Genomic DNA, 7,350 nt, shown 5'->3' on the forward strand with positions numbered 1-7,350 from the left:
TCTTTCACTTTCTCAAAGTTCATAAATAAAGTGAGAATCAGACAGTGTGTTGTTTTCAATACATCATGAGAAAATATTTTATAAACAACAACATGTACAGCATACATAATTTTATTGTTACTACAATTGATAAGAACACAGTAAATGGGATTTCATGATAGTAGGAGGAATTGAAATTTCATAAAATGCCACTTATTTTTACTATCTGGTGAGGCTCAAGGACGAGGGTTTCAGAGAGTGGATTTCCCCCGTGTCTGTTCATAAATGACAGCAGCAGAAGATAGGCTTGAGACGAATAGAAAGGGAACAAGAAGGGATGGTATATATCAGGGAACTGTGATCAACATCAAGATAGCTCATAGTTCTAGCTTCATAATCCAGGAATAGTCCTATGCGATTAATTGGCCTTGCTACATATTGCACTAAAAGTGGAGAGGTGGTGAAGAAACTGTAATGGACATCTTTCTTAACACATGCAATAAGAAAGAGTCCCTTATCAACAAATGTCTTGGTATTCCTGTACTTCTCTTTCCAAAAGCCATTACAAACACCTACAGCCCAATTGCAAGAGTTTCCCACATCTACCTCCCAGTAATATCTGCCAGAAATAAAAGTCTGAACACCCCATGCCAGAAAACATCCGGGAGACAGGGCACATCATGAGGGAAACAACCAATGTGCAGACTTCAGAGATCTCCCTGTAGGAACATGTGCTGGTTGAATCTTTCAGGATCCAGAGTGACAGTCACTGTAAAACAAAAGAACAGAAGTAGACACGCATGTCAACAATGAGAGTTTAACCTCCAGAGGGAAAACATCTCCCAGAAGCTAATCTCCTGGGAAGTCAGAGGTTACCACAGTGAGCAGAATTTGGGTTGTAACACCTAATAGAAGAGAGGGCCCAATACACACTGCAGAACAAAGACCTAACTACAGAAACTGAAATGGTTTTTCAGAATTCAAATATTGGAATCAAATGTAAATCTAATGCCTTACAACTCAATTTTCAAAGCAACGTACCCATGGACAATGTGCCTGGAACTGTCTCCAGTTGTCCAACATCACTGTCAGAAACAGATTTCATGTTTCTAATAACAATGTCATGTGGGATAAGATTGAAGATTTTGTCCTAGTTAAAGCACTTCTGTAGAAAAAAAACTACATATTTCCACTGTAGACATATATATTTATGTAAATCTCTCTATGTCCATTGCAGATGTTACTTAACATTTAATGTTAAATGTGCACTGGAGTTTTGTAAGTCTTCTGGAACACCTTGCACTTTGAAAGTAGACAGGCACATACCTATGATGAGGACAAACAGATTATTATTAATTTCTTTTAATATATTTTATACAAAATTTCTCTTATTCTAGCATTGAAACACTAGTGTGTATATATATGTGTGTGTATATATATATGTAAACACAGACAAGATTAAGCTTCAAAGATGTCAAATTTAAGATTCACAGTTTTCACAGTGTTCATGAGAAATGCTAATTGTAGAAAAACTAGGGATGGGTTTAAAAACTCTTTGCTCCAAAATGAACTTCTTTTTCCACAAACTTCTATATGTACTCTCTTATGCCCATTATATATATAAAAAATAAGTTCCAATAAACTCTGAAACCTTTGAAGCATCTTCTTCCAAGCCAGCTTAAATATCATGAACAAAAGGATCCTTTTGTATGTTTTACACTAAATAACTAACCTTCATTTGCTCAATCTGCCCACACTTCCTCATTCCTTTCTCTATATGATAACTAAGTATGATCTTGGATCACGTTTGTACTTTTCAATAGCTTTTTCCCTCTTCACATTATAAAAGCTGACTGTATAGAAAAGCCTGTGATGTATGTAGATAAGCCTATGGTTCCCTCACATGCCAAAATGTGTGGAACAGTTAATAAATTGGAAAAGGTCACCTATGTGATCGGCACAACAAGCCAAGGGTGTCAAGAATACGGTCAGTGGGCTGAAATTCACCTTGGAAGTATCTGAGGGTTTCTATCAGTCCAGTGATAGGCACTGCACTCAGCTCTGGATTCACAGGCTGGGGCATGTGCAGCAGCATGGATTCACACCTGCAAGAACAAGATAAAGTTCACATGAGTGGAGCCAAAAGAAATCATTTTCATTGAAAAGAAACCAGACTCTTAATAAACCCACCTGGAATTTGAGAAATCACCACATTGTCTAACTAATTCTATTTTTAACTCCTGAATTTCCAAATAGAATACAAAAGTCAATCAGAATTGAGTCCAGTGCTTCTTATTGCTCAAGAATCTGGGTAGATGCTACATCCCTGATGCTCCAAAGAGTAATCAGGAGGGGGAGTCTGGTGTCCAACTGCCAGACCTCCCTGAAAACGCTCTACCTGGCCATGTGTGGTTCTCTGAAACCTGGCATGTGTGCTGCTTCCTTCTGTGGCTAAAGGCTGTGAACCTTGTCCCATAAGGGAGATCTGTGTCCCAGAGCACAGCTACCCTCTGCCCCACAGTGTTCTAAATCATTCGAGGTTTCCTTTGTGTTCTTCCCAAAGCTGTGAACTCATAAATGCAGGATCAACACAACACCAGGATTTTCTCACTGCTGGAATATGCTATCCCTCTCTTGCCTCAGCTGCCACTGATGGTCCCTGGAGGGATCTGACATCTCACTCCTAGGGACTTCCAGCCCTTCTCTTCCACCTGTGGAGATTTTTAGAACTGAAATGAAGACTGCCTAGTAAAGTCACTTGGGTACAACCACTAAAAATGTGTATGTGCAGGTGGGGAGCAAAGAGGATTCAGGAAACTATTCAGTCAGTTTCCTAAGAAGCTCTGCTCTCACTCCAGAGGATCCAAGGGCTTACTGGGGGAGACCCTGGGAAAGCCCCTGTGGGAATGCAGGTACACACTCACCTGGGCAGGATGTCTCCAAAAGCCTGTGAGAAGAAAAAGAAAAAGGCTTAGTGAATGTCCCAAGACAGCTCTAAACCTGTGTCCAGGGTGGGAATTTGAGATGGTTCTCGTCATTATTTCCACACCGCCTTCCTTCCAGGGTGCAGTTCCTATTTTTTCTTCTTAAAAACCTGGCCTATCACATTTTCATTAATTGTAGTCCTCCTAAGTTCAGAAAGTGGAGGACATTTTCTATGGGAATGAAGGGGAGAGCGGGCAGGAGAGCTGTGTGCTCTGCTGTAGCCATAAAGAAAGGAGGCAGCTGTCTTTCCCAGGCCCTCTTCCCAAGGGACAGGAGCAGAGAATGACAGCAATACACCCAGATCCTCAGATCTCCCCATCAGCCTTGTTATGAATTAGCCTAGCTGTCAATAAACTATTTACTTGTTGTGAATTTTCAAAAAGCCAAAATAGTTTATTGATGTTTGTAAGGTGATTATCTTTGGAGCGATTTTCATAACCATTACACAAGTTTGGGCACTCGTGGAGAACGTCTGAGGGACCTTTGGTCCATAAAATTCCAAAAGGTAGCTTCAGTGTGGAAATAGGAGTCAGGAACAAATACTGGAAGGAAAGGGAGAGGCAGATGTCAGCAGAGAGAATGAGGAGCTACGTATGAATGTCTAACATGCTGATGCCTGGCTTGTCAGTTGTTACCTGAAGTAGCTCCACATCTGGTTTATGACACATTTCCTTCAGTTCCTTATACATTCCTCTTAAAGTCTCCCTCTTGTGAGCCATTCTGGCTTGACTTTCATTGAGTTGCTCAAAAATTTCCCTGTGCTCTTTGTACAGGATCTCCCAATGGTGTTCCTCCTCCTCCTGGAGATACAGAGGCATCTTCTGTAATACATTTCTGATTGCTTCTCTCCTCGAATTGACATAATCCTGCAATCACATTCAGTTATTCAAAACAAGAACCCATTTATCTCTATTCTGCTTTATCTCATGAATTTGATTTTGTCTCGTACACATCAATTACCTATAACCACCATCACTTCTGTTTCTCAACATCTACAAAACTTCATTCTTGTTTTTTTCTCCTGTATGAGGATCAACATCATGTTATCTCATTAATTACATTCAGATGATTCATCATGAACTTTTCATGAGAAACCAATAAATCTATTGATTTGATTCATATTTTCTAACATGCAACACATATACATGCATATATATCTATCGGAAGGCAACCAAACTCATGAGTAGAAAATGCCCTTTATGGCAGTAGTGACTGGATTGGAATCCATTCCTTAGCACTGTTTCTCAGATTTACTTCCAGTTATGGAAAACCATTATGTGTGCAGTACATCAGACTAGCATACTCATTCTCATGCAATTACTTCTCCCATAAACCTGACCTCCTAAGCTTTCCTCTCTATCTGACCCTCTTTACCACTTCATCTCATTTACTTCTAGCCTCCTACATCACTCACTGTGCCCAGAGATTTTGTTGTGGACTCTCAAGCTCCTCAACCCCACCCAATATACATTACTGACACACTTCTGCATGGACAGTTTTCTCCACCAAGAATTCTCTTCCTGGCCTTATCATTCAGTGGCCTTCTTTATTTCAGTGTCATCTTTTTGTAAGCCTTTCTCTGATGTAGACATTTAAACTCATACTCTCATCTCCAGTCTGTATTCTCTTGTACTGCTTCACAAACTCCCTACTCAAATGTCTCCCTAAAACCTTGCCACATTCGAACATACAATGCATCTTACTTCGATGTTTACCATTTGCCTCTCTGATTCAGATTTTAGCCTCATTCAGCAAAGGATTTTTTTCAGTCTTGCATGCTGTCACATTTTTTGTCACAATTTGGCGTAGAATACCTGCTCATGACATTTTGGTTAAAGGAATTTGTCTTCTTTCAAATTAGCACACGCCCAAGAAAACCATCTGCCAAGACACACTTATATTCCTCTCTTAAAGGCTGAGTCCTACACTTAGGATGCAAACCAGTCCCATATTTTGGTAGGTTTCTATGTATCCTTCAAGAGATTGAAACTACATCTCCTATCATATTTACACACATTTCATTATAATGTTAAAGATTCACAGTAATTGCTTAGGGTACTCCTTTTAGAGTTTCCTCAGATTTGAGTCAGTGCTGTGTTTGTTGAAAGGTTTCTAGCCACCTCCAAATACTATTTCATTCAAATGCAAGCTGACTATGCCAGGAAGCTTGACTTGACTGTCCCATGCCTCCCAGATGTCATACTTACCTGGGTTTTGCAACACCTCAGCACACATGACCCTCTGTGAGACAACCCCGTTTCTTGTAGTTGATATGTGGTACTGAATGTCCTATTATGGGGGTAAGTCATCACATCTGTGGTGCAACCAGAACTCCTAGGCAAGGGCCACACTTCCCTGTGGAGTAACTGAGGACATCATTTCCTATGACCTCACCCTCTTTAGAATGAAATCCGATACTTTGTCATTTCAGATCAAGTTCCTATTTCAAACATTGTCCCTATGTTCATCTCAAGTTTTGGCAAAGGTAAAGGTGGCAGCACACTAACCTCCCATGATCTGGTTTTGATTATTTCCATATTCATGTTTCTGCTATTTTCACAGAGGTTTTTCCATAAACACTCCATTGTCTTCAGGAGGGTCTCCTGCAGACACAGACACAATCATTCATTGAACACTAGTGAAGAGGATAGTGTAAGATGCACATTGCAACAAGAACTGGGGCTGCCAAGGAGAGGCAAGTCTGCCTCACTGACAATAAAAACATCATAGTACTTGCATGTTCATGTCAGACATTTGTCACATGTGAGCCTGAGAATACTCAGAACAGAGCTTCAGAATGGGACATAGAGAGGACTCCTGCAATGACCCAGGAAACAGACCCATGAGAAGGCCCTTGTCCTTTAGGGGAGTGGATCTTCAGAGACATCACTTACTCTGTGCTCCTCGGCAGCCCGGTCCACTGACAGGTGTCTGTGACCCTGATGCTCCTGAGAGTCAGAGCAGAGCACACACAGCAGGTTCTTGTTCTCTTGGCAGAAGATCTTCTTTGTCTCCTTGTGCACCACACACGTGTGCTCCTCTGAGCTGAGAAACTGCAGGAGACTGGCTTTTCTGGCGAGGACTGCCAGGTTCTTGATGCTAATGTCTGTTTTATAATCTCTCTTGCGTGTCACTCTCTTGCATTTCAAGCACAAACCAAGATCTGACGTTTCTTGCCAGCAGAGATACAGACAAGGCCTGCAAAAGCTGTGCCCACAGTCTATGGTGACTGGGTCAATGAAGTACTTCTTGCAGATGAGACAGGTGAGCTCCTTCTGGAAGACATGCCAGAATCTGGAATCCATGTTTCTGAAGAAGAAATAGCGGGTCATTCATAGGCCTGGGTTGGTGAGAATTTCTCAAGGGTTATATGAGGGGAGACACAGCTACATTTCTTTCTGAAATAGTCTCATGAAGGCAGGAGATATTAAGCATTTTCAACGCAAGTGAAAAATGGACTCCACAGGAGATTCTCAGCCTTTGGGAGACCATGTGCCTGCTTGATGACTCATGACCCCTTCCACACTCAGACCCCACTCCTGAGCAGAATACCAGTTTCTTCCAATCCCATTTCCTGGATGTGGATGTGGGGCCAAATTGCTAGTCCTGAGTGATCAAAAACCTATCCATGGCCAGTGCCGCGGCTCACTAGGCTAATCCTCCGCCTTGCGGCGCCGGCACACTGGGTTCTAGTCCCGGTCGGGGCGCCAGATTCTGTCCGGGTTGCCCCTCTTCCAGGCCAGCTCTCTGCTGTGGCCAGGGAGTGCAGTGGAGGATGGCCCAAATCCTTGGGCCCTGCACCCCATGGGAGACCAGGAGAAGCACCTGGCCCCTGCCTTTGGATCAGTGCGGTGTGCTGGCCGCAGTGCGGTGGCCATTGGAGGGTGAACTAACAGCAAAAGGAAGACCTTTCTGTCTCTCTCTCTCTCTCTCACTGTCCACTCTGTGAAAAAAAAAAAAAAAGACCAAAAACCTATCCTAATTTTTCCAATCCTCCTTCCAATGTCTGGAAAATTGCCTCAGGAGTGGGGGAGGATCTCTCTAATTTAGTCATGAAATATGAGGATGAGATGGTGAGAAAGTTTTATAGTAGTCCTTGGTGGTTGGGGTAGGGTTCGATATAATAGCTCACCTCTTAATCAACCAAACTCAAATCAGATGGAAGCAATCTAGATTCATAGAGAAGATGGAATGAAACAATGTGAGGTTTATTTAACCTCTCTTAACGTGACAGAAATTTCTCTCTGGAACCATCCAAACTCTGCACCCATGCGTTGTCTTAAGTGAACATATATGTTTTGATCATAACTCTAATGGTTAAGTAGTCTGCATTAGCCCTAATTAGTGTCCAAATTTAGTGTCCAAAATTTTTTAAAAAGGACTGTT

The 7,350-nt window shown here is 41.9% G+C and overlaps 1 pseudogene; it reads right to left on the bottom strand.

Annotated features, from left to right (window-relative positions):
* Positions 1-207: 207 nt before the first annotated feature.
* LOC138846060 (tripartite motif-containing protein 51-like) lies at positions 208-6,269 on the bottom strand (annotated as a pseudogene).
* Between the last annotated feature and the right edge of the window lie 1,081 nt (positions 6,270-7,350).

The sequence above is a fragment of the Oryctolagus cuniculus genome, chromosome 1 (genome assembly GCF_964237555.1).
Source record: "Oryctolagus cuniculus chromosome 1, mOryCun1.1, whole genome shotgun sequence".
NCBI classification, from domain to species: domain Eukaryota; kingdom Metazoa; phylum Chordata; class Mammalia; order Lagomorpha; family Leporidae; genus Oryctolagus; species Oryctolagus cuniculus.